Source organism: Aythya fuligula, chromosome 1, assembly GCF_009819795.1.
Source record: "Aythya fuligula isolate bAytFul2 chromosome 1, bAytFul2.pri, whole genome shotgun sequence".
NCBI lineage: Eukaryota > Metazoa > Chordata > Aves > Anseriformes > Anatidae > Aythya > Aythya fuligula.
In genome coordinates, this window is record NC_045559.1 from 126,511,544 (window position 1) to 126,537,838 (window position 26,295).

The 26,295-nt window shown below is 40.5% G+C and overlaps 1 protein-coding gene across 4 annotated transcripts in view; it reads right to left on the minus strand.

Moving 5' to 3' along the window:
- CDKL5 (cyclin dependent kinase like 5) overlaps positions 1-26,295 on the minus strand; it is a 126,896-nt gene that overhangs the window by 85,366 nt on the left and 15,235 nt on the right. The gene's annotated exons all lie outside the window — the stretch shown is intronic.

Sequence of the window (26,295 nt, forward strand, 5' to 3'; positions counted from 1 at the left end):
CACGAACCCAAACTCCATGAACCTTGCCAGGAGTCTTCTTATTACAGTTACTCTCTCAAAAATAAAAAATAGAAATTAAATTTTAACCAAAACAGTAATTTCAAATTTTTTTTTCCATAGCAGGAGTCACTTCATTCTGCGGCTTAGTGAAAACAGACTGGATTCTTTCAAGCAGCTGAACACTGGAAATAGCAAGGAAAACCTTATTAATAGCAACCACAGCTTCATTCTTCGCACGGAGCAGCGCACAGGTCTGTTTTAGGAAGTCTCCTGCTGGCTCCATCACAAGCCTCGCAGCCGGAGACGTGAGGCTGTTCCTCCTCTCTCCAGCAGCGGAGAAGCAGAGCTCATCTCCTTGCACCCCTTCCTGAGGTGACTCCTGAGCTAAACAAGAAGGTCTCTGAGATGGTCTCAGTGCTATCACAGTGCTCTACAACACCTACAGCCAAGTCAGCAAACCGAAACACCTTGAAATAAATAAGCACCAGCTGGTTTTACATAATGCAGATTTAAATTAAAGCAACTAAAAAAAAAAAGAAGAAAAAAAAACTAGCTCTTCCCCAATAGATTTTGAACAAGCTTTCAAACAAGCTTCTTGCCGGTATGCAAACACCTTTCTTGCTTTCCTAAAACAAAAAAGTAAACAATATTTTTAATTAAACTCAGAAGACAGAGCTGAGACTTTCTAGAGGGCAAACGTTTCTAGAAACAATTTCCTCTGTTCACTAGCAAAACAGGGGGGTCAAATCCTTGTAAAACAACTTACAGCATGTAAGTATCCGTCTCTGATGGTCACGCATTCATGCAGACCCTGGCATGCCTTCTGTCAGACAGGGTGCACACAAAAGGAAGCTTTACCTGGCTCTATTAGTCATGATGTATCACTACTAACACCAGCTGTTCCTTCTCCTCCCCATTAGAGGTGTAGTTTTATTTCTCAGGATTTTTCTGAATGTATTGATCCACAAGAATGTGCCAGGAGTACTATGACATCTGTTACAGATTACCAAGAATAAATTCAGCATTTTTAAGTAGGAAGCTGGTAGTAATATTCTGATTTCAAGAATGGAGAGAGTAAGCAATACGGCCATACTATTAGTGGAGTGTTGCTGGTCTAACTCCTCCCTTTGGAAGAAAAAGGTTACCACTTGTTTCTCCATTTCATGAAGATACAATAGACCTTCTAATAGGACAAGGTACAGGAGGAAGAGCCATTTCATAACATGGAAAAAAAATACAATGTGAAAGTTTAAAAATAAAAAAATTAAAAGCTGAAGAGAAGATTAAAAGCAACAAGATCCCATAATTAAACAAGTTTGCCATTTTTAATCCTCTAAGCTTCAATCTAGCCTCCTCTGCTTGTAAAAAATTTAAGCACAGCTAGCAAAAATAAATACAAAATTAAGACAACAGTCAAGCTGAACAAATTACGTAAAAGCAAAATACCGAAGTTGCTTACACCAGCTCAGAGGTTTGTAAAGTTCAGCTCCAGCAAGCTTTTATGAACATTGCTAACATCATCATTAGAACTTGACTTCACTGTTGTTGGTGGTGATGTTTTTAAACAGCTGTTGATACAGAGAAAACTGCCAACTCATCTGGATGTGTTACACATCAAGGGATGTCATCTTCCTATCACTGGCTGAAAAAGCAAACACTTCACCTCCATGGCAGGAGACTGGTGAAAAAAAAATAATCAAAAAATAAAAAGAACCTGAACATAGCTATCATCCCAAAGCAAACACTACGCTAGGAAAAGTGTTGAACCAGCTCCAAACTATTAGACATACCTCTGGATAAATCCCTAAAAGAAACATTAGGTTGGAGACCAGGACATCAAATATGATTGTTTTATTGTGTTCTGAGTGCTCTTTCTTGTACTTTTGGGTTTTTGTTCAAAACCAAATTCAGCTTATCTGAATGTATGAACTGAACTCACTTGTGAGAGTTAGAACGCAGGATTTATGAGCTGCTCTAACAGCTGTGGCCAACTCAAGAAGAGTGGGAGCTGAGCAGGATGCTTCTAAGACCACAGTGACAAATAAGCAGATTATAAGAGTATTGAGCACAAAAGCAGCTCCCATGAGTCATAACAGAAGGACAGGAAAGACAATTTTGCTTCCATTTTAGTCTTCTTCCCTTCTCACAAGAGCCTCAACAAATATGCCTATTGTGGGTGTGACAGATTCTTACGCACTTTATGCTTGTCCTTACGCATGCCAGGCACTCTTCACCATACCTGCAGCAGCTCTGAATAAAACAGCCGGTGTTCAGGAGATACCACTCACCAGCAAGCCCTTAAATCCGAAGCCTCTGCAGTTTCATCTGGCCCAAGGAGCCTGACACTTACTCATTCACTTCATATGGAAGTGTCCAACAGTTAGGCAAAGGGGGACAATAAAATTATTTGTTTATTTACTAAAAGATCTCATCTCATAAGGAAATATGACGAAATATGTTCCTGTGGAAGAATTTTATTTTAAGTCTAGCACAGTGTTTGTACTGTTCTCATTAGAAGTTGGTTGTTTCATTTCAGTCTTTCCTTCTCTCCTCTCAGAGCACCAGTCTCCACTAATATCCTACACTCATTTGTCATGTTGCTTACCATTCAACTCCATATTATCTTTGACGATCTGCCATAGACTTTAAATCCCCAGGCTATAAAGTAATATTACTGGCACAGCTTTTTCATCTGTAATAATTACCAAAAAAGCTACCCTTTTCAAAGAGTTACATATTAGGACTCACTTTGTGACTCTATTCCCACATTTGTGTTTGAAGTTCGTGCTTAGAAGAAAGAGTGTTGAGCATAAAAATCTTCCTCCGTTACCACAAAACAAAATAAAAAGTTGAGCACATTCAGATACAATCTTGAGCAAAGGGAGCTCCTGCCCAAGAAAAGTACAATGCAGCGTCTGTAAGGGAAGATGTTAGAAGCACTGTGCAGCTCAACTGAAGAAATGACCGTGACTGAGTTCAGCATCACATTGTGGGGAAGAAATGGGCCTCTTGAGCTCCTCCAGCCTGCTCCCCCGTCCCCCTGCTCTCTGGCAGCTGCTGTTAAAACACACACTGCTGGGCTCCGCTCTCCAGTGGCAGCAGTCACTCATTCATCAGACAAAAACAACGCACGTGGAAGAGCAGGCCACCCAAAATAAGCCCCCTGCTGCATTCCTCACTGGACGTGCCACCAAAACTTCCTGATATTACACAGAAAGCACGCTGGTGATTTAAAGAGGCTTTCTCCTAACAAAACAAGACTCAAATCCTTTTAATCTTACCAGCTTCCCCCTTCTGGCAGCCCAGTTTTGTATTCATTGTTCTAAAAATAACTCCCATTCCCATTCCGAAAATCAGATGTTCCTCTCTGTGCTGGTTTTGGCTGGGATGGAGTTTTCTCAGAAGAGAACAGAAAAATAAAGGTGAATGTAAAATACTTATAAATACCAAATGAACGCTGAAACTAAATTCTGTGGGTATTCTAATGCAGATCAAAATAACCACAATGACTGCACTTCCTTGTAATTTTCAAACATGTCATTAAATACAGATTACTGGTTCACTATCTGAAGTAAAGAGAAAAACCCTAAAAGATCACTTTTTCCTTTTAAAGGATATGCCAAAAATATAGAAGGGAAAAAAAAAGAGGGAGGAAGCCCTCAAAAGTTTAATATTTAATTAATAAGAAAGTACTATACAGGCTTAAGAACAGGATTATGCTCTAATTACTGTAAAATCATTTATTATTTCTCCTTAATGTGTTTTCCATGCAAGTCAGAGGCATTTCATTTAAATAATATCGAGCCATATTTTACAAAAATTAACCTTGCAAAGAATGGCATCAAAAGTTTTCCATAGAAGAACACAAAGAAGCCATACAATACCCGAGTGTCCTACCACCTACACACAGGTCATTTCGTGACTAAAGTCACATTAGTATGTAAGCACATGAGCACGAACCCTTTAAAGAAACAACCCAAAGGCTTTTCACTACAGCCTCCATTTCAGAGAAGTCCTTAGGCGTGATTAAGCCGCACAGTGGGCAAACTGTAAAGCGCCTGCTGGTTGGTTTGGGTTGTTTGCTTTTTCAACCTCAAAACAAGTTGCTTCAGAAAGGAAAAAGCACAACAAACCAAAGCCCACAGAAACATCCCTGTATGAAATCCCCCTGAATTTGCAGATGCTGCCTTTCAAACACACTGAATTAGTAGCTACTTGCAAGAGATTTGCTCTGACTTTGCAGATTTCAGAGGTATCAGTACAATTAATACTGAAAAGATTTGAACGTGGTTAACAGTAGAGAATTTTTATTATGACATCTATTACCAGAGTCACTGAACACAGACCACACTTCTAAAAGAAAAGTGACTTTTTGTGCCACTCAAGTTGAAACAATAAAAGCCTATTTAACACACACAGATGAGGAAATCAATTAAGTGAAACCCAAGCCAAGAGACTGCTTTTCCAAGCGCCTCACACTGCATTAAGACCTTAGTGCAATTGTAACTAGTTCAAAATAAATAAATAAATAAAATAAAAGTGAGCCGTCCTCATGCCTTAAATTGAGATGGTGCAAATCAACTCCAGGCTGGAAGACACACAGTTGGACGAGCAGGTTACAGTGCGTGGGGCAGCTCTCCTAGGTGGAAATAGGGGAAAAACTACACTCAGTAAAGACGAAAGGGAACTGAGGAGCCAGTAACATAATTATAAAGGTCGACTGTCTGCTCTCCTGCACAATTTACCCAGGTGGATCACAGCAAGACTGAATGCAGACCCAGCAAGTGAGCTTGGAGATGTCTGCTCCTTTAAGAAGAGTGTTTGAGAAAACGACTAAAATTTACAGACTACTACTCCCCATACATCCCTCCCGGGTATTTAAGCTACAGGGAAAAATTATTTGCCATTTCTAAACTTGGTGCCTCTAATTCCACACTAGCACAGACGAGATTCTGGTTATTATTTTATTTCTCAAACTTAAAGGACTCCAAAACCTCTATTATGAAAATCTGATTACAAATCTTTGCATTAAAACGTTTGCCTTTCCTCTCCTGTTTCTTTCAACTCTTGGGTGAATTCTTAGATCTTGTCTTTAATTAGATGTTAAGCTCTGATAAGGAAACCTTTTTTTTGGTACATTGAAGGCCTCCGGGTGTTGTATAAACTAAGTTATAAGCATGCCATCTTTGAAACCCTACCACTGTGCTGCTTCTTTGGATGAACAGAGCTGCTGTGGGAAAATGCAAGTCTTGAGGTGAATGAAATCTCACCAGATGACTCAGGAAAAAACTTCAAACACACTAGAAGGCAATTGGGTTCATCTCTGGAAACAGGATGTGGTAACTTTTTATTATTTTTTTTTTTTAATAAACAATGCTTTTTTGATGCCAACCTCCACAATGCCTTAAAAAATAAAATCAGGTAATAGCTTCTCTGCAGCTTTCAACTTCAGCGTATTGATTTCCATTTAATAGATTATGTTATCCAAGCCTTTAAGTATCTTTTTATTCTTTTAACTATCCTCATAATTAAAAACATGAGCCATCAAACAAGCTTTCTTAACACAAACATAGCTTGTACTTGCTCTCTACCCCCACTCACCATCATCTATATACTGGCAAAATATATATATCATGCTTAACAAGTATTTTTGCCAGAAGTTTAGTATTTAAAATCAAAGTCCAATGTGAGAATGCCACAACCATAGATACTGTTCTGGCAAAAATGTCTCCAAAATAAGAGCAGGAATCTTCTACTGAAAGTCATAAGCTACCTGACAAAAAAATAAAGAAAGAAAGAATTAGTATTTACAAGTTAGTCACTATAATCTAAAGTGAAGAATCGTTCAGGTTAGAAGATTAAGCATCAATGGAAAAAATATTTACAGGCAGTCAGGAAGCAGCAGGTGCCCGGCCTTTCTCCCAAGCAGACTGCTTCACAGGCACGAACTGAACTTCTCTCTGCCATGCTGATGGCTTCTTGCATTGGAGATTTCCACGATAGCAAAAGCACGTCTGGATATGCAAGTGACCCAAAAGAGGACCTGAAAAACAGGTCTTGAGAAAAGGGAGCTTCATCTAAACAGTAAACAATGTTGGCAGGCCTACCAAAGGAAAGGAAACAAAAAAAAAAAAAAAAAAAAGCTTGTAATGCTGATCTGCATCCTTGATGCACTTCTCTTTGAGCCTTCTACATTTAATTATGGGGGAGGGAAAAAAAAGAGGGAATATAGTGTCTGTGGCAAAGGGCAAGAAGGGTGGGTGAGGGAGGAAGGGAAGGGAAACTACTCCAGGGAGCCACAGAAGAAGGCAAGGAATGGCTGGCATATGGGGAAGTTCTTGAATGAAAGAAAAGAGGAAAACTAAAATCTCAGGAGAAGATGCTTCAGGCATGAGCAACGAGTTCATCATGAGATGAGATTTACATGATTAGCTTACAAGAAAATGCAGACTTGCAGCGTCCAAAGTCATTATTTGCATAACTGACTTTCATGTTTCTAGCGTACCTAGTTCTTGTACAAATAGCCTTACGGCATTAAGGGAGATGCAGAAGTCATTTGGGGGATTTGGACACAAAAGCCTACTCCCAGCAAATTGCTCTTATTTATTTCCTGTAAAAGGAAAGGCAAGTCAAAGAAACCTAAGTAAATCACAGCTGGAGATAGCACAGGGCAAATCACACCTTTCAGAGGATTAGGAAGAGCTTCCCAGGCTCAGCCCGACACAACACAGCAAGACACAACAGCTGTCTCTTTCCTAAAGGTAGCAGCAGGCTGCACAAAGCCACATGCACGTAATGACTATAACACAGGCCTGAGCGTTGGTCATCAGGAAGCTAAAACTGACTGGTAGTGTTATCAACGTATCTCATTCCAGGCAGTAACCACAGCGCATCACAGCACTGACCTGATGCACAGAGCCGAAGAAACCACTGCCCACCACGGAGGAAGACAATGGGCAAAATGACAGTGGAAGGAAATCACATGGCATGTTTAAAACTTACATTGCTCTTCCAACACGAGACAGGCACGGAGAGAATCTCCCGTTTCCTGCGTTACCCACGGTAGAACGGGGGCTGTGATGTTTACTCAGCCCAAAGTCAGAAAGAAACAACTGTGATGTTGTTTGGGTTGTACCACTTTGTGGCTAAGACCACATACTGACCCAATTTCAATGCAAGTTTAACATCTATGCTTCCTGCAGTGCTGGAGGCTTATTTCCTATTCCCATCTACTTGCATCTCTAAACAAACAAACCAACCCCTCCAAACAGCAACTTACAGAGCTGAACACCTACTGCTAGACAGATATTTTGTCATGTCTAGGAGACAGCCCCATACACACGAATGAACTAAAAGATGGTCGAGCAGTGCAAGAGCCTCCATCCGTGAGCTAGAATATCAAACACGGATGTCAAACACATTTCATGCTCTATTTGCCTCCATTTTTTCAAAACACTTCATAGTTTATAACAACTCACGTGCTCAGACTCTTTACAAAGGCAAAATACACTCAAGAATTTGCACAAGTGTTTTGCAACATATTGTAGCTGAAGTATTTTTTCCACTGCAAGGTATTTACTAGACTACAGTAATTCTCTTAGCACTTTTAAAGCCTCAAACACACCTTCTGTTGAACGCTATGAGTCAGTTTTAATGACAGTGTTATGTTCTATTGCTCTGCAGCTTATGCAAGAGAATGAATTTGCATTAAGTACCCAACTTTAGAAGCCACCCTCTCTTCTCCATTGTTAGCACTGAATAATAGTAAAAAATAGGCTATATTCCCTGCATGCTTTCTTATTGTTTTACAAGAATAAATTTAACGAGCTGCCTGTAATGTAGATTGTACATAAAATTTGTTATTGCCCACCTTATGGATACATATTATTCTTTTTTTCCCCCCTCCAGAAAGACAGTATGCAGTAATATATAAAGAGTAAAGACATTTTTCATACTTCAGAAAATTTCCGAATTTTTATTTAGGCGTTACCCGATCAGTGTCACTCACTCACCCTGCTCACAGGAGAATTTACAAATACCTTAAACTGACTCCATCTGGAAGCACACTAGCAGTGATACACAAAGAGGAGGATGAAATAGTCCAACATACTGATTCATGGCGAGGAAAAAAAAAAAAGAGGGAATAAATAAATAAATAGCTTACAGTTTAACTTTTGAAGACTGTCGCTGCTCTCCTTGTGGGGAGTGTGCAATGTATTAGACTTATTCAAGCAATTCAGCAAGAAAACATGATGTAACATCTCTTGCCATCATTAATCTTTCAGTCCAAACAATGGCCCATTCTAAATACGTTACTGCTTCATTGCCTTTAGCCCCTCATTCAAAGCCCCCAAGCTCCCACCCCTCTACAAGAATACCTTATATTTATGTTGGGGCACTTTCTTGATTGAAAGCATGATTACACTTAGTTCAGCTTGAGAAAACAACGCTTTGGCCTGTTTGTTCCTAGAAATCCGACTGTCAGATTTCATAACTGGTTTGCATGCAGATCAATGGCCAAAATCCCTCACACATATGCCCGTAAGTAGCTGCATAGAGATACGAAGTTAAATCATTTTTTGCCCCCCCCCCCCCTTTTTTTTTAATCTGTACATATACACACAGTGTTCATTAAAACTTCAGAACTTTAGCACTTCAGCTCAATGATCACCTTTATTTTCTTCATTGAAAATTGACAAGAATAAATTGGATTATTTGACCTTCTAGATACGAGTATCTAGGCCTCCTCAAATCAAAACTTCTTGTTCCCTTTTTAGCCCTTTCAAGCAGATTCCAATTTGCCCAAGGAAGGAAGAGATCATTATTTCTTATATTCAATGAAAGTTCACAAGTTGAACTTACACTGAAATGAAGCTGAGTGAAGAAAGGGTCTGATGGACATCTTCCTCCATGGTTGGAACATCTGCTAAAAAAGGCTAAATCATTAGAGTAATAAGTGATACTTTTTCAGCACAGGAAAAAAAAAAAATAAAACAACACTGAAACAAAACCCAACAGACTGAGGACTAGAGGAGTGGTGTAGACATCTGCTCCTGAGAAGTGCATATACAAAACATTTTAAATAAAGCAACAACAATACAGCAACACTTTGGACTGAAGGAACCGAGCATTTAGCAACCTTGCACTTGGCCAACAAAGCACCAAAGGACCTCTTCTACCCTCGCACTGATGAAGTGTGCAGTACGCTACTATCTACTGGAAGTTGAGTAGCAGGCAAAAAACCTGTACAGCATATTGGAGAACAACATTCATTTTAATGAAGACAACCATAAAGAAAAGTCAAGTGTCTCCAGCACTAGAAGAGGCAATTTCTCAAAATACGAAGTCTGCCATTAATGCCCTGAGATGTGAAAGCAGGTTACCCTACCATTTTAATTAATTTGCAATTAGAAACTGACTTTTCAGATGCAAAATCGAATACCACTCTCATCTTGTCTGGGGGCGTGAGGAGGAGGTATCATCCCTTTTCCTTTTTCGTGTAAAAGCAAGCCTTCTCCTGTCTTCTTCTTCCCTTAGAACTTGTTACAGTATTTGAATCTGTTCCAACCCCAAGATCTCCAGCCCCTTCAGAAACACATTCTAGCTCTGGAAGTTAAACTGGGAGAGGGTGAGGACATAGAAAACCATCAGCACGCTTCCCAACTATTAGAGACTTGTTTGTTCCCCAAACGAGAGCATAAATAAAACAACTTTGTACCCTTAGCTCCAATGGTGGTACAATGCAGTGATCTTACTTCTAACCCAGCCTATAAGCGAGCAGCAGCTAAGTACCAGTAGAAATAGAGCATGAAACATGGTTCGTTTCAGGCACTCTGAAAGACTCCCTTAGCATACATTAACACATGCATCACACAAGAAAAAGGTTAGCGAATCTATCAAACCCAAGATTGATAGATATTCATACTGCAAACAGAAGCAACTATTGCAAGTCTACAGCAAGAAAAAGTGCTGATGGACTTCTCCTAAATAAGGGGATGTTAATTCATGTCCAGTATATAGTTTTATTAGTAATAGGAAACGTTAAATGTCATTATAGGAAGACAAGTATTTATACCTCAAAACCTGAAGCAGTGCGACCTTGCAATTTTTAATTTCAGGAGCATCAGTGGAAGATTTCTCCTATTTGCTCATCCCTTTTTAAATGCATGATGCCATCAAATACAGCTGGCATCCCTATCTCCTGCAGAAGACATGGGAAATCCCTTCTCCAGACACACTACACACAGGCAAGCTCTCCTCAAACTGTTTGTAAATTGTTGTTTACTTCCTCAAACATACTGAGATGAATGTTTAGTAAAACAATTTTTTAACAGGAGAGAAATAGTATTTAATTCTGTCTCAAGCATCCAATTAGAGAGGCAAACTATTCAACTTCCAAAGTTCAAGAATTTGAGACAAAAATTATACGCATAACACAACACTTATTTTAGTAATAGAACTGTCAAGTGCCCATTAGGCAAATGTAATTCATACAAAAACCCAGAGCTAATTTAATTGGCGTCCTTTTGGTAGTCCTTCACCCGATTTAAATTTATCCAGCTTAGCTTATGTAAACTGTTTGAACACAGAGCATATCAGCTGGAATTTGGAAAGGAAAACAGGCTTTTAATAGATGAAGCCTGATCATTTCTAAACCTAAATAGTCAAAAATAAGGGATGTGATGGTAGATTTCATGCTAGCCTAAGACAAAGATTTCCCCTCCTCAAGCTCAGATACAATATTTAAAGGTCTGAAGAATACTTTTCAGAAACCCTGCTGCTCCCAAGAGACTGATCTGCCTAGCAACGATGCTATTCCTCACGGTAAGGACACCTTGGGGAAGCCCACCATGCAACGCCGTTGCCTCACGCTGCTCATCATGGGCTGAAGGCGAGGGCAAGGCCCCAGTGGCCCAGGTCACCCTCAGAGTGAAGGACAGAGGAGCACGAGGCTCCAGTCCTCTCCACCGCCTTTTTCCCTGGACACTGGGGTCTCAGCCCTGGGACCCTACCAGAGATCTGACCCCTTATCAAAAAGATCTGCTGCAGTGTGGAAAACCTCCTTCAGAAACCTTGCTCCAGGGAGCTATACAATCATAAGAAACACAAGGTTGGAAAGGGCCTACAAGATCATCTAGTGCAACCACCCTCCTATCACCAATACTACCCACTAAGCTACTACATCATATCTCATAGCACCTTCTCCAGGTGCTTATTGAACACCGTGAGGGATGGTGACTCCACCAGCTCCCTGGACAGGCCGTCCCAGTGCCTGACCACTCTGAAAGAAAATGTTTTTCCTGATATCCAACCTAAATCTCCTCAGGTGCAACTTTTGGCCATTTCCTTGAGTCCGATCGTTAGTTATCTGAGAGAAGAGGCCGACCTCCTCCTCATCACAACCTCCCTTCAGGTAGCTGCAGAGATCAATGAGGTCCCCCCTGAGCCTCCTCTTCTCCAGGCTGAACAACCCCAGTTCCCTCAGCCGCTCCTCGTAAGACTTGTGCTCCAAACCCCTCACCAGTTTAAGTCTTAACATCTCCCCAAACAAGTCCTTTAAGATGTGAGACAGAAACACAGGTTTTGGGTGGTGTGAGGTGGGGAGCCAGTTTGTTTACTTTTTGGTTTCATTTTTGTTTCTTTTCCTTTAAAGCCAGGCAGTACTGAGGCACTGCTGTGTAAAGGCAGTCTTTACTCAGTTCCTTCAGCATTAGTGAAGGAGAGATCCCTTTTGAGACAAGGGGCACAAGCATGGCACCTCCGCCCCACTGAGGTGCTCCACAGGTAGCGTGGGGAGTACCTGCATCCATCCTCACCATGTGAGGCAGCAGGCAGATCACAGCAGTAGCTTTATACAGCATCTCTGAAGGGGCTATAATCTTATAATATATAATCTTAGAGCCCCTTCAGAGATACTGTATAATCTAACCACATCTCTAGGGTACAATCAGTAACAATTGTCATTGCAGTAATATGGTAATGCACATCTTCCCCACGGCAAACAAGGAGCGTCTTTCTGGTTCTGTGCTCACGTAGATACAAGAAAGAGACTGCCCCAGAGAACCATCAGTTCGCAAGGAGCATTTTCATGAGGAGTAAAACAAGCATCTGTGCTCACACATAACCACAATGCTCAGCTGCAATGGAGAGCCAGGCCTGAAAAATGGTAGATAACTCAAATGAGACTTTTTACATCTGGAAGGAAGGAATCAACGTTTGCCAAAGGCCTGACTTCTTTTGATGAGTAATGTGGAGCAGAATACTATCCAACACTCATAGGTCATTTGGCCTAAGTGTGTAAGCCAGCTACACCCAAACATGCTACCTTAATTGAAAACTATTATCTTTATACATGTACTATCTAATCTAATTCATGGTAGAAGCATTCACCAATTTCCTAACCACCTATAGCTGAAGCTGCAAGTATCAGCTTTCATGTAGTAAACTCCTGACACCACATGAATTGTCAAACAGCAGAACTAAAAAATCTAAGAAGCTCTAAATACATAAACCATGCATCTAGGAACACACCACTTGTCTTTTATATATGCATATGCATGGACACATATACACAAACATTCATAAAAATATATACAGATTATGTAGTGTACATAGTTACATGGAAAATAACAAAAGCAAAAATGTAAGAAGAATTTGTCTTCAAGAACATGCATGACATACCAATTACCACAATCAGCTGGGACACTGATGGATGGACACACACACAAAACTGTCTTCCAGAAATGAACAGCAGAGCTATGAAGACCGAAGTGCACCAGGCTAGGATTGCAGAATAACTCAGGTTTGAAGGGACCAGAGCAGGTATCTGGTCCACTCTTGCTCAAAGCACAAAGACATTTGACCAGGTTGCTCAAGGCTTTGTTCATGATCCTTGTTAGGATTGCAGAGTGTTTCTAGTAAGACAAGATAGAACGACGCCACCACAGAGTGCTCTGACTAGGATCTGACACAAAAGAAGAATCCCATAAAGATGTAGTTCATTTGATGCTAATGACAACAGGAAAAAAAAAAAAAAAAAAAACCACACACACACACAAAGCACATCAACAAATTTAACGGTGCAAGGATAAGCAGATAATTATTCAAGTCTCAAGGGAGACTCTGTATTGAACTCTCTTGTACTCACATATTTACATTTAGCAAAAACATCATTCAACACCCAAAGTTTGTTTATTTATTTAATTTTTAATTATTGGAACTATCTATCTCCCAATATAACACCGACCTATCATAAAATGCCTCTGCCAAGTAAATCAAAGTCTGACAAACTACTGTTAAGTTTCACTCCATCTCCTCCTTTTAAAATCTTCTCTAAGGGTACCCAATTACTCTTGAAAAGTCTCTAAAGGAAAATAAAGGTTTCCTTCTCTGCAGGGAGCTAAATGGAATCCCATCTATTTCCTTCGGTGTCATGTTGGCTTATTACCTTCCTCTTTGCACTCGGCTAAGGCTTCATTGATAGAGTGGGAAACCTTCCAAGCCTGCGAGCCAAAATGCAGAAAGCAAAGGCACTTGTCAATCCCCCCACCGAATCACCATCTTGAAAAGCCCTCTGCTTACTTGGTTTCTCCTGTTTAAATGAGTTCCATCCATAAACACATTGCAGAAGGAGACACTAGAGCCCAGACAGGTTGAATAATCAAACAGGGCCAAATGAGACTGGTAGAATACCCCACATTGCTACCAAGTTGCCCACACAAGTCTCAGCTCAGTCTGTCAGAGTAAGACACAACAGACATGGGCAGCTGGAAATTCTGCAGTCTAGATTTCATAAAGCCTTTAGAGCTCAAGAAATATAACCTATTGGTATTTTCACATTGTTCACACCAGAAAAATGTAAACCAATTAAGGTAAAAATATTTTTGTCTACTTAAAAGAACAACTAAGAGTTGTGCTGTGAAATAACTTCATCCACAGCTCACACAGTGACTGTAAAGAGTGAATAGAGACAGCCAAATCTAGTTGATACCCTAAGCAAAAGGCATTGACAAAGATTCTTTTAAGAGAACAGATTAAATTTTGCAAGACATGTGGTATTTATTTTTAGGTATTAGTCATACAATACTACAACAGATTTTATTTTTCTTGTAATAGAAAGCATTTCATATTGAGGTGCTTCACTGATATTGATTTTGTAGGACTTAACATTTATCCCTATTACAAAACGTTTGACAGTGCTGTTAAAACCATTGACAACTGTATGTGGAAAGAAGCACGCAATAAACACACAGGTATGCAGTGCACCTTTTGAAAAGGAAAAATCTTCCTGAAAAATCAATGCTGAATTAAAATGCAGAAGGGAAAGGCTGACATATGCAAACACATGCCCTGATTTATTTTTCTTTTGAGTATCTATTATCTTTCCAATCAAATCTCTCCAAAACTTCATCATACCTGAAACAACAGCAACAGATAACTGGCCTTGGATTGCTGTGATGGCTGTCAGGCCAATATGGGTTATGCAAAAAAGCACAGATCCCATCTGGACTTCAGTACGCCCTTGCTGATGTCATCTATGCAAAAAGCATTCCAAGGCCGCCTGATTTTTAAGTACTCCAATAATTTTAATGAGAAAATACTGGAAAGAACATAGCCCCTACTGGTTAGTCCCCTCAGAGTTCAATTTATACATTTTTATTCAAATCCACACATAGTTTCTCCAGTCTTTTCAAGGATACCTCCAAGTTTGTTTATTGGATTGAATTAGCATTAATTCCTAGTTAACACAGATTCTTCAGGTGCTTAAGTACTCTTTGCATAAATGTGATACAATTTATTTTAACATCCTCACCTTTGTGGTTTCCTCTCCCTAACATACTACCTAGTTAAAGTATTTCAGGGTTTATTATACGAAAGCCTCTATGTAACATCAAAAGTAACCCGAGGGACTAAATTATCTGTCCTTTACAGGAAAAAAATAAAATAAAATCTCCACCTAAAAAGCTCTTATCCTGATGCAAAGAAGGATATCTAAGAAAAATTTATGAACCTTACCAACAAAGAAAACTGGTTTGTTGGTCTGTAAAAGCTGTGCTCAAAGGGGTCTGACCGCTCGATGAGAAGGTAACAGAAGTTGGCCTACACCTCACTGGTAAGCCTTGCATGTATTTGGAAGACTAAAACATCTCACAGTGTTTGAGAAGGGATTTGTTTTTCCTCAGGTATGTGATACAGAAACCTATATAGTACACTAGGTGTTTTTGTGGGAGTTTATAGGTTTACAGAAGGCCATAGAACTGAAAACCAAAACTAGTAAAATAAGCGTCCACAAATATTAAGGAGGTGATCCAAGTGTTTTAGGATGTGATCAGATGCTCAAATCTAGCTACTACTGGTCCCTACCAAATTGTCTGCAAAACCCTTGGTTTTCCATAGCTGACTACAAATCCACAATTCTGTCACATCACATTTAAAGTTTTTATATGTATATATTGATTTATAGAAGTAAATTAGTGTATTTTTCCTCAGTGATGGAAGAAATGCCCAAAGTTACTAGTATCCAATTTTAAAAGATGAAGGCCTATTTTGCCATAAGGCTGCTATGGTTTTTGTTGTCTTTGTAGGTTTGGGGGTTTTGTTTTTGTTTTTAAATGTGTGTGATTTCACACTATTAAGATAGGAAGCAGGTTCCCTCCTGCCCCCACGTTGTGCTCCCCTTTCGGCTGGCATCGCAGCAGAGGATGCCCAGGAACAGCTCCGTCACCCAGACCCCAGGGTGCCAGATCAATAGCGCTCCTTCACACAAGGACTCCCCAGCCCAACAGACCAAAGCTTCCACAGAGCCCTGCTGCTACTTTCTGGTGTTAGATGACGGTCTCATCCTCATGAGGAAAAGCCAGGCCACAGATCAACCCACCCAGAACACGTGACTCTAACACATGTCCTCTTAACTCAGGTCGGGTCAACATGTAATATCGCAACACCACCAATGTTTATTCACTGTTGTCTTGCAACAACTCTCTTGTCTTTCAGGATTGTCTTGCAACTCTGCCTCCACTGGAAGTGACTCTAAGGCTCCACTATGTTGTTACCAGAGCAGCAGCATGGGTAAGTCTGGGTAAATCATTAACCCATACTGTTTAAACACTTCTGGATACCAAACACAGATTATTAAGGTACAATGATAAGGTAACTGGAGCAAGCAAAAAGCATAACAACCAGCATCACAGTGTACCTATACAATAGTGCATGTCCAACATGTAGCTATCATGAAGAGTCTGTACGCCTCCCTCCTTCCTGAAGTGAGGGACAGCAGTACTCTCATACATGAGGCAGAATATTCTTATGTTGAGTTCAGTATTGAAAACTTGCTTGAGGATATAAATACTCTGAAGCACTGTGAATCATCCTGCAAAGATAGGTATACTTAGTTTTCTTAAAAAAATCTACACGATTTAAAAAAAAAAAAAAGCTTATGTTTTTTCCATCCATGGTGGGTTATTAAAAAACCTGTTTTTTAGATATCCCAATACAAACAAGCTATTAAAGAGCAGCCAAATTTCCTGAAATTCAACTAAGAATAATAAGATTATCTTCACCCTCCCACTAATTAGCCATCTCCTCTAATGAACAAAGATAGTCAGCACAAAGAATCTAGTTACATGGCCAGAAAGTTTCTGGACTTAAGCTCAAGAAGTTCTAGCACATGACAAACAAGTCAATAAATTTAATTATTTCCAAATGGACTGCACTGAAGCTCCATAAAACTAGTGTTACATTAAAAAAAATAAATCTGCACAGCATGGAAAAATTCCTCTGTCATTCTTCCACGGGTTCCAATTTTGATAGCTTAAGCAGGTTTTCCCAAGCACGTAGAACATCCATGGCTGCAAGGGATTTCAAGAAGAGTAGAAGTACTAAGGTATTCAACTAAATACTAAAAACTAAGGTATTGAAAATAAGACACTCAACACCAAAAGGCATTTTGAACTTTCTGCTTACTTCAGTCTGGTGAAATGGGAGCACCCACCCTTCTGCGTGTAACGCGAAATCAGAGCACAGTACCGAGTGCTCGTACCACACAGTCATTGAGACAGAGCCCATGAGAAAGTGCAGAACTTGGCTCTCTGATGAGTGTTTGAATACTGTAAATACCTTTTTCTTTACTGTTTTACTCACTCTGCACAATGCTCACTTAATAAGCAGTTATCCAATTTTTTTTTTTTTTTTTTTTTTTTATGAATTCCTGCTGAGTGCAGGTATGTGATCATACAATTATTGAAAAGCAAACAAAGACAACCACAGATTAAGAAAACAGACACCTTGATTTTCTCATTTCTTAACCAAGTACTCTGTCTAGCTACTCTCTTTTTTTTTTTAAAACAATTTGTCTATCCACACACGTTTGTACTTTACGTAGGCTTTCCAGACTGTGCAGAAACTTGAAGAGCAGATTTAATCATTTCACATGATGCTTGCATACAGTTCAAAAGCTAGTCAAAATCTCAGATTAAACTAGCCATGTATCCAAGCAATTACTGCTCCTACTGAAGTGTGAACTTTTTCAGTGGTGTCCAGTGAGACTGGACAAGAGGCACTCAGCACTGGCACTGACAAGAGGCAGTGGGCACGAACTGGAACACACCAGGCAGCACTTCTGTGCTGTGCGGGTGAGGAGCCCTGGCACAGGCTGCCCAGAGAGCTGTGGGGTCTCCTCCTTGGAGATCTCCAAAAGCTGCCTGGAAATGGACCCGGGCAGCCTGCTCTGGGTGTCCCTGCTTGGGCAGGGCTTGGAGCAGGTGAGCCCAGAGGGCCCTGCCAGCCTCAGCCATGCTGTGGTTCTAAGAAGAAACAGCAGTAAAGAGGGATGAGACAAACCCTGCCACTTGCCAGACTTCACAGAAGGGAGGCTGCTCAGCCTCCCCCAGCCAAACCCCAAATTCTAGCAGGCTCCAATTATTACCCTCGTTTCCCAACTTTGTTCTCTTCTACACTGTCCTTAACAATCCGTCCACTTTGTCATCAAATTTCTCCTCCTCCCATCCTCACTCTGCCATCCTACACTTCAAGCTGTCTCCACATCAAGTCAGATGAGTTCCCTACTCTCCTCCAGCTCTGCTCAAGCTTGGATCCAGTAAGCCACTGAATTGCAAGCAGCAGTAAGGGCGGTGAAGCAGGTGGGTGGCTTTCCTTTTTTCTTCTAAGAGCTGTATGAAGCTTGGCCAAGTTTTTACCATATTTCTGAAAACTTCACCAAATGCTTAACCATGGGAAGGTGAGCCTTCCACTACTTACTCAATATTGTGAAAGTGCTGAAGGTGTTTAAAAGAAACCTTTTAATTTTTTTCTTCTGAAGTAGCTTCTCTCCTTCTCAATTAACTGTCAGGGCTTGAATAAAATAAAAGAGCCAGAACTAAACCACATGCAAATCCATAAAATAATCAGGCTGAGGCAGTCATCCAGGAAGGGTGGAGGAAAAAAAAAAAAAAAAAGTCAGCCCAAACACATTTGGCAAAAGTTACAAACAATTTAAAAACTGGGTCTTAAAGGGGAAGCATTGGGAACCTTAATTATAGATGGTAGCTCCAGATTTGTCTACTTTAAAAAAAAAAAAAAAAAAAAAAAAAAACCTGAAGCTTCAGTATCTTATTTATTTTTGCATTTGGGAAAAAAAAAATATTAAACAGTATTAGAGATCCCCATACATATCCACACATATTCTAAACTAATATATCTTACATTTTATCTCCAAATCTGTATGTAACACAGGCTATGGTTAGCATTACAGAAGCCAGCTATCATATGTCCAAGTTTCACGTTGACAACCACAATATTGATGAAGGCTTTGCTCCACATCCAGCAGAGATGCAAGGCAAAGCAAAAGGGATGGATGTAGGAGAACGTAGAGTTTGGAACTGGTGGGGCCTCTTCTCAGACAGTGTTTTATTTGCCACTAAGATAACATGAGAATGCTTTACATGTATATACTTTGATGTTTAAAGTCAAAGTGATCCTAAGAACTGCAAATCACAAACAGAGTAGCCACCGGGCTAAAGAACAAAAACAAAAAAACACCCTTGTGCAAACTTTGAACCAGCACGCATTTGTTTAGTTGTGTGGGGGGGGTTGTTTTCTCAGTTCTTGAAGCTGCCTTCTGTTCTGCCCGAAGTTTAAGACCATATCAAGAAGCCTGTATCAGTTACCCACTGCATTTCTTTCCTGCACAATACTGCTTCTTCAGAAATCTGTTAGCAGAACACAACAAGAAGAGTTAACATGAAGAGAGAAGTTCATGCAACAGCACAGCTACCCTAGGCTTCTGCTTGACCCCATCACGAGAGAGACCTGTGGCCAGAATTGATGAGGTGCTGCTGGGTGAATCAGGAAAGGCTGAAATCAAGAACAGTAACAAACCAAGGGCTCAAAACAGCAGAAAAAAAAGGGAAGATGATAGGTCTTCAGTATGCACGTGGCTGAAGGGAAGGCAATTACCCAGGGAAAGTGGTTCAGATCACACATGGGGGCGGGGGAACCGCTCCCTTCTGAAGTACTGCATGCAATTCATTAGGCATCGCATGGGTATCTTTTTTTTAAACCACAAACTTAGATCAGCAAACTGATACGGACTTAAAACAGCTGCGGATGTAATTTAAATTGAACACCGCCAGTTGCTTACTCAGGAGGACGTTTGCAGGATTACCTAGAGAGAGAGTACAAGTTTCATTAGTAGAAGTGGCATTTTCTAGAATAACTGGGATAAAAAGCCCTCAACCCCCTAGCCATTTTATCAATTTGTATCACAGCTTATTATTCGGGATTTCTGAAAGGGCTGACGTGAATGATTTTTTCTATTACAGGAAGAATAATGAACTCTGCAGCCTGAAAAGAAATACTTTAAGTATTTGTTCAGCGCTGTTTTGTACTAACTGGAGACTCAGCCATGCTCTTACCAGTGCCTTCAAAACTCTTATCTGGGTGATGCTATTTTGCCATTTCAATACCATGGAAACAACAGCAAGTTCTGCTGCTTGGATTAACGCTGCAGATTAATATTGATAATTGGATTTACATACCTGCCAAGAAAATCTGGTTCAGTGTTCATTCACCATATTATTTTTATTAAGACTTAGTATCAGTCACCGTATCCATGTGGTCAGAAGGGACCACACAGTAATATCATTACAGCATGAACAGCAAATGAACAAATCACAAAGAAATGCTTAATTGTGCCAACATATCTTCCTAATAAAACTCAGAATTTCTACTTGTAATTTTAAACTTAAAGTTATCAGATTCAATTTTGGAACTACCTTTGTGTTCTTGTGAATAGGAAACGTTACAACTGGTTAAAGAATGGTATTTGGGAGCAGCACACTTAGCAGTTAAATATTGTTTAAATACAGATCATGGAACCTGTTGTGCAGCTGAGTTAAACTGAAACCTTAAAGAAAAGGAAAAGATGTTTGGTGATCTACACCGATTAACTAGTAGCAATACCATGTGCCATGAACCCAGATTTCACCTAAATCCTGAGGTTTGTGTCTTTAACATCGGTGTTAAGCCTGCCTGTAGACAGCAGCAACAACAGACTACCACACAGCAATTCAGTACAAACACTGCTGTGTCCCATGTGTTTCACAAAAATTGCATCCCCCATAGCAACTCCAACACAGACTCACACAGGTCTAACTCATTGCTTCGATGTACACTAAGGACTTACGTGGTATTAAATTCCCTGTGATCCAGTTTCATACACCTTTAACTCTTGCTTTAGGATTACAGAGCAGAACACCGCAATAGATGGACATTTGAACAGACTTACAATGCCATGGTGAAGAATTACGAAGTATTATTACTTACTTCTGTGTCAACAGCAACACCTCACAAACAAGAGCACTGTTCTGATCCATACTCTCCCGTACCAACAGCGATCTTTGCAGATACACTGCGGTTTGTATTGACAAACACAATGCTTTGCAAGTCAGCCTCAGTAGTAACATGTGAATTGCAACGGCAGCATAAAAGTTGTTGGACAAACTGCTATAGCAAAGGGAGGAGAACACTGGAAAATGTACAGTTAAGTGTGAAGAAGTTTTCTCATGTTACATTCGTGGTACATGGCCTGTGTGCATTTAGGAGGGAAAGAAAAAATGGCTGAGAAGGCTAACTGGCATATATATTATATACATATATAAAATAGGACTAGGTTAGACAGTTCAGAACTCCAGCCATGTATGATAAAAGACAGGACACTAACAGAAATCACGTAGCTGTGGTGCTTATGAACATGGTTTAACAGCACACTTGGCAGCCCTAAGTTAATGGCTGGACCTGATTATCACAGAATGGTTTGGTTTGGAAAGGACCTTAAAGCCCATCCAGTTCCAACCCCCCTACCATGGGCAGGGACACCTCCCACCAGCCCAGGCTGCCCAAAGCCCCATCCAGCCTGGCCTTGAGCACCTCCAGGGATGGGGCATCCACAGCTTCTCTGGGCAGCCTGTGCCAGGGTCTCACCACCCTCTGAGAGAAGAATTTCTTCCAAATATCTAACCTAGATCTACCCTATTTTAGCCATTTAAGGCTTTTTAAAACCATTGGGACCCCAGAGTTGAAGGCAGGGCCCCAGGTGGGGTCTCACAAGAGCAGAGCACAGGGAGAGAATCACCTCCCTCGCCCTGCTGGCCACGCTGCTTTTGGTGCGGCCCAGGATATACGGTTGGCTTTCTGGGCTGCAAGCACACATTGCCAGCTCATGTCGAGCTTCTCATGAACCAACACCCCCAGGTCCTTCTCCTCACAACTGCTCTCAATCCATTCATTCTTCCCCAAGCCTGTATTTGTGCTTAGAATTGCCCTGGACAAAAAGCAGGGCCTTGCACTTGGCCTTTTTGAACCTCGTGAGGTTCACACAGGCCCACCTCTGGCTGGCATCCCTTCCCTCCAGCATGCCAACTGCACCACACAGCTCGATGTCATCAGCAAGCCTGCTGAGGGTGCACTCGATCCCACTGTCCATGCCACCAACAAATAGTGTTAAATAGTGCCGGTCCCCAAGGACCACCACTTGTTACTGATCTCACCTGGACATTGAGTCGTTGACCTCAACTCTTTCAGTGCGACCATCCAGCCAATTCCTTACCCACCGAGAGGTCCAACCATCACATCCATGTCCTTCCAATTTGGAGACAAGGTCGCCATGTGGGACAGTACCAAATGCTTTGCACAAGCCCAGCTACACGATGTCAGTTGCTCCTTGCGGGGGTTCCCAGAACCTCCTATTCTCCTCAGCTCATAAACTGGAAAAAGGTATTTCACTGTGCTCCACAACCTACTTGATCACCATGGTAATCTCACACACAAAAAAAAAAACAAAAAAAAAAACACATTGCCTGTTCATGGTGAGAATCTTCAGAAAACTCACACCTCCGATATTAAAAATACAGATTGCAGAGCATGCTGCCATAAAATAACCCATTTGCTCTCAACATTGTCACCACATCGAGAAGATTGTGATGCTCCTCTTGTCGTTTTGTTAATTCAGAAGCTTAACCCACAGACAGAAAATAAGCAGAGTTTACCAATGAATTACAGAGGAACTGCTTAAGAGCTAATTAACCAGCTGCAGGTTGAACATGTATTTGTGAGACTGAAAAGAATATGGTAGTGCCTTGTGATCAGATTATAAACTGCTGAGCAACCCTGTTTGTAACTGCATAAGCAACATCTGTGAACCACTGACAGCTGAGGAAAAAATGCTCAGACGTTCTCCTTAGTCATTCACTGCACTTCCAGAATACAAGCGAAATAAACAGGGTGCACCTCAAGCTGGAGATCGGGAGATTTTTTCTCTTCAAATTTAAAAACCAAATGAAGTGCAACAACTGGTTCAGTGACATTTAGATTCAGATAACTTTTCAAGGTCATTTGACGACAGGTTATGGGATTTTATGAAGCATTCGTATGCTGTTTTCAGATAGGATTAAATGAATCTTAGACTTTCACTTCTGAAAACACATCTTAGTAAAAATCCGTAACCACAATATTGAGATTTAAAAAAAAAAAAAAGAAAAGCACACAAAATTGGTCCAAGAACCACCACAGAAGTCAAAGTTTTAAATCAAAAATCTAAGAGTCAGTATTAATTGTAATTATTAAATTATTACAAGCCCTCACCTTGCGATAGAGCAACAGGTTCTAGGTGATCACCAGATCTAGGTGATCATCAGATCTAGGTGACCTGGCTTGAGCAGGTCTTGGATTTCCACAGGTGCCTTCCAGTCTCTAATACCACAACACTTCTGGAGTTCTCCGAAGACTATGGTCTATGGTATTACACGGAAAACAGGAAAGCATTTCTCAAATTGGACAGGAGGAGTGCAAAACTCCCCGTGTTCACATGACCTCTCCCTACAGCGTCCTGGTCCATGGTTAACTCCTCCATTTTAACGTTCTCGAACTTCTTCGAGGCAGCTATTAGTTTTCTAATCATTGCTACCCTCTGTCCCAACATGCCTAAGCCAAGAGTTCTTAAACACAGTATTGCTGATCTTGTCTCTGCTGAAGGTCAATTAGCTGTTCTTTCAACGTAAACAGTCTTCTGAATTTACAGAGGCTTTCTTTTTATCTTCCTCTACAGGAAAAAATATAAAACAAAAACACAAAAAGAACAAAAAAACACAACAAATAGCTTTGCTTCTTTATTCCCCACGTCTTCTATATTCAAGAAACCAGTTTGTTATGTTGCATAATGTAGTGCAGTTGATGCTTCTGTGCATAGCACAACAGCAAGTAATTTTGGCAAACATTCACAAATGGCTGTGATTTTCCGGGATGGAACAGCAATTACAACTTTTGTCTTGAAATAAAGTTCACGGCCAAAATGCTAAGACAAAGGTAATGATTTCTTTACTTAATGATCCCTCTTAGAGGCCCCCAGGAACGGAATGATTTCGCTGGGCTAGCTTCCTATGCCAGAAAAAGCAACAGGAGCTATGCTATTTTGACTGTGAAAATAAGATGGAGATACAAGATAAAGTTTAACATTCTTTGAAGATGTTGCAGCCCAAAACGACTGCTCAGGACATTCTAGGTTACCAGGGATTGCCTCACCAGTGTATTAGCCCTCGTGACTTTTTCTTTTTTTTAATAGCAGATGACTTATTAGCTGTTCAAGTTTTCTACTTTGCATTATAAAGAGAATACTGTCAAGTCTAAAAAGCAATGACAAAACACTGTGGAATAGAAGTCAGACTACTGTGCCGTAAAAGCCCTCAGACTTACAAGCCGGACACTGATGAAACTGTCAACTAAATGTATGAAAATGCTTCGATGCTTCATGGTCCTCTCAGGACTTTAGGTTTTTAATTTGTCCTGGAAATGAAGAAAATTTACTAGAGTTTACTATTTTGAACATTGAAAAAGAGAAAAGATTTCAGTGAGAAGTTACTGGAAGGGATCAAAGCGTGTATTTTCATTCCCACAGAAACAACAGCATTTTGCCTTCTCACTGCTTGCCCAACTCCAAGTATATTTATGACTCTTCTGCAGTGAACACTCAAACAGTGTACAGGTGACACTCAAACTACCACCTCTGACCTGTTTATGGCTCTCATCACCATGACTTTACCCCCACCAGAATGGATTACGAGAAGATCTCTTTCTCAGGTTCCTAAAGTTTCAGTAGCCTCAAATCCCTCCATCCTGTTCACAATAAAATACGATCCACTTATGACATCCTCTAAATGCTGATGGAAGGACTACTAACGAAGCAATTTTAATGCACACAGCTTCTCCCACATAAATACTGAAGATCTACATCATGTAATGCAGTTATTATAGTATGTATATAAAAAAGAACTAGACAACTTCAGTTAGCAAATTCCTTATCTAGAATTGCTTGAGGAATTTCTGAAGGCAGCTACAGTACTTCTCACCATTAGGAAATGGATGACATCTTGGCAGCTCCCTCAGTATTTATATGCTTGGAAGAGGGACGTGAACAGCCAGACCTTCCCTGTTAAAGCAAAACTCTGATTCACCAGGGATTCACAGAATGAACAGCCAGGCACAGGACTTGCAGCTCGAGCAATGGTAGAACTGGTACTTCCAAAACATCTATGTGAAAACAAAGTAAACACCAACTAATCGCCTACTCTCCCTTTTATGGGCAGGGAAGGATAAGGTTATTTTTCCTCCTCTATTTGCTTCTAGCTCTGGTCCTCCCGCCTTCCTTGAGAATCATCTTAACTTTTTGACTTGGTTAAAACATTTCTCATTACTACAAATTTAGACTTTAAGTGAGGAGAGTAAAAATCTTATTTGTAACCCTCAAAAAAGTATCTGCTAAATACAGAACCAGACTAGAGACCTGAGAGTCAATCACCACATCCAGGTACCCAAATTCTCAGTATCTTTCCGAACTCCCTCCCTCACCAGGCATCTCCAGACACACAGAAAACAGGCAGCATCTTCGAGAAAAAAAAAAAAAAAAAAAAAAAAGCATCACGCACTTCTCATAACCATAGGATCTGCTCCTCTACAGGAAGGAGCAAATGCTACTGAAACGTCTCTATGCACCTTCAGATGCTCCTAGGGGTTTGTTTGTTGTTTTTTTTTAACCAAAAGTGGATCCTTAATACTGGTAAGATCTGCTGACTGTAGTTAATTCAAAGATTTGTGGAACCGGTGACATTGCACAAGTCTGCATGAAGCTTTGCCACGTGCCTCAGCCATGGGGCCTTTAAAGACCCAGCCTTCCTATAACACTGACATAGCTAAACGTTTATGGCCACAGGTCTACTAAATCCAGCATCTGATTTCCATGTGAAGACAATTCCCCCAAATATTCTCCCACACAGACACCCCCAAACCTCCTAGTGTCCTCCTTGTGCTCAAGTCAAATAACCTCTGCCTGATCTAGGCTTCAGCACAGTCCTGTTCTGTGCACTCTGAAGAAATCAAAGCCATTTCCCAACACAGCCCATAAGCTAAAAAGGCCATCATTTGACAGCAAGACAGTGGTAAGAAGGGCCATTTAACTCAAGGATTATTCACCAAATGCAGATTAAAAATCAGTTTCTTTCCAAATTCAGGTTATCATCCTTTCAACACAAATTGCTGAGTGAAATTTTATAAATTGGCTTGTAGCAGACTAAAGCAGTTGATTACAGTAGTTACTCCCGGGCTTACATGCTATTAGTCTTCGCTCGTGGTAAAATGAGTACAGCTTTAGGGAACAGAACAAGCTGAAAACGAATCTTCCTTTGCTAACCAACAGTTGCGACTGTTAATGCAAAAAGACCAAGCAATGACTCAACTATACATGTTTGTTTT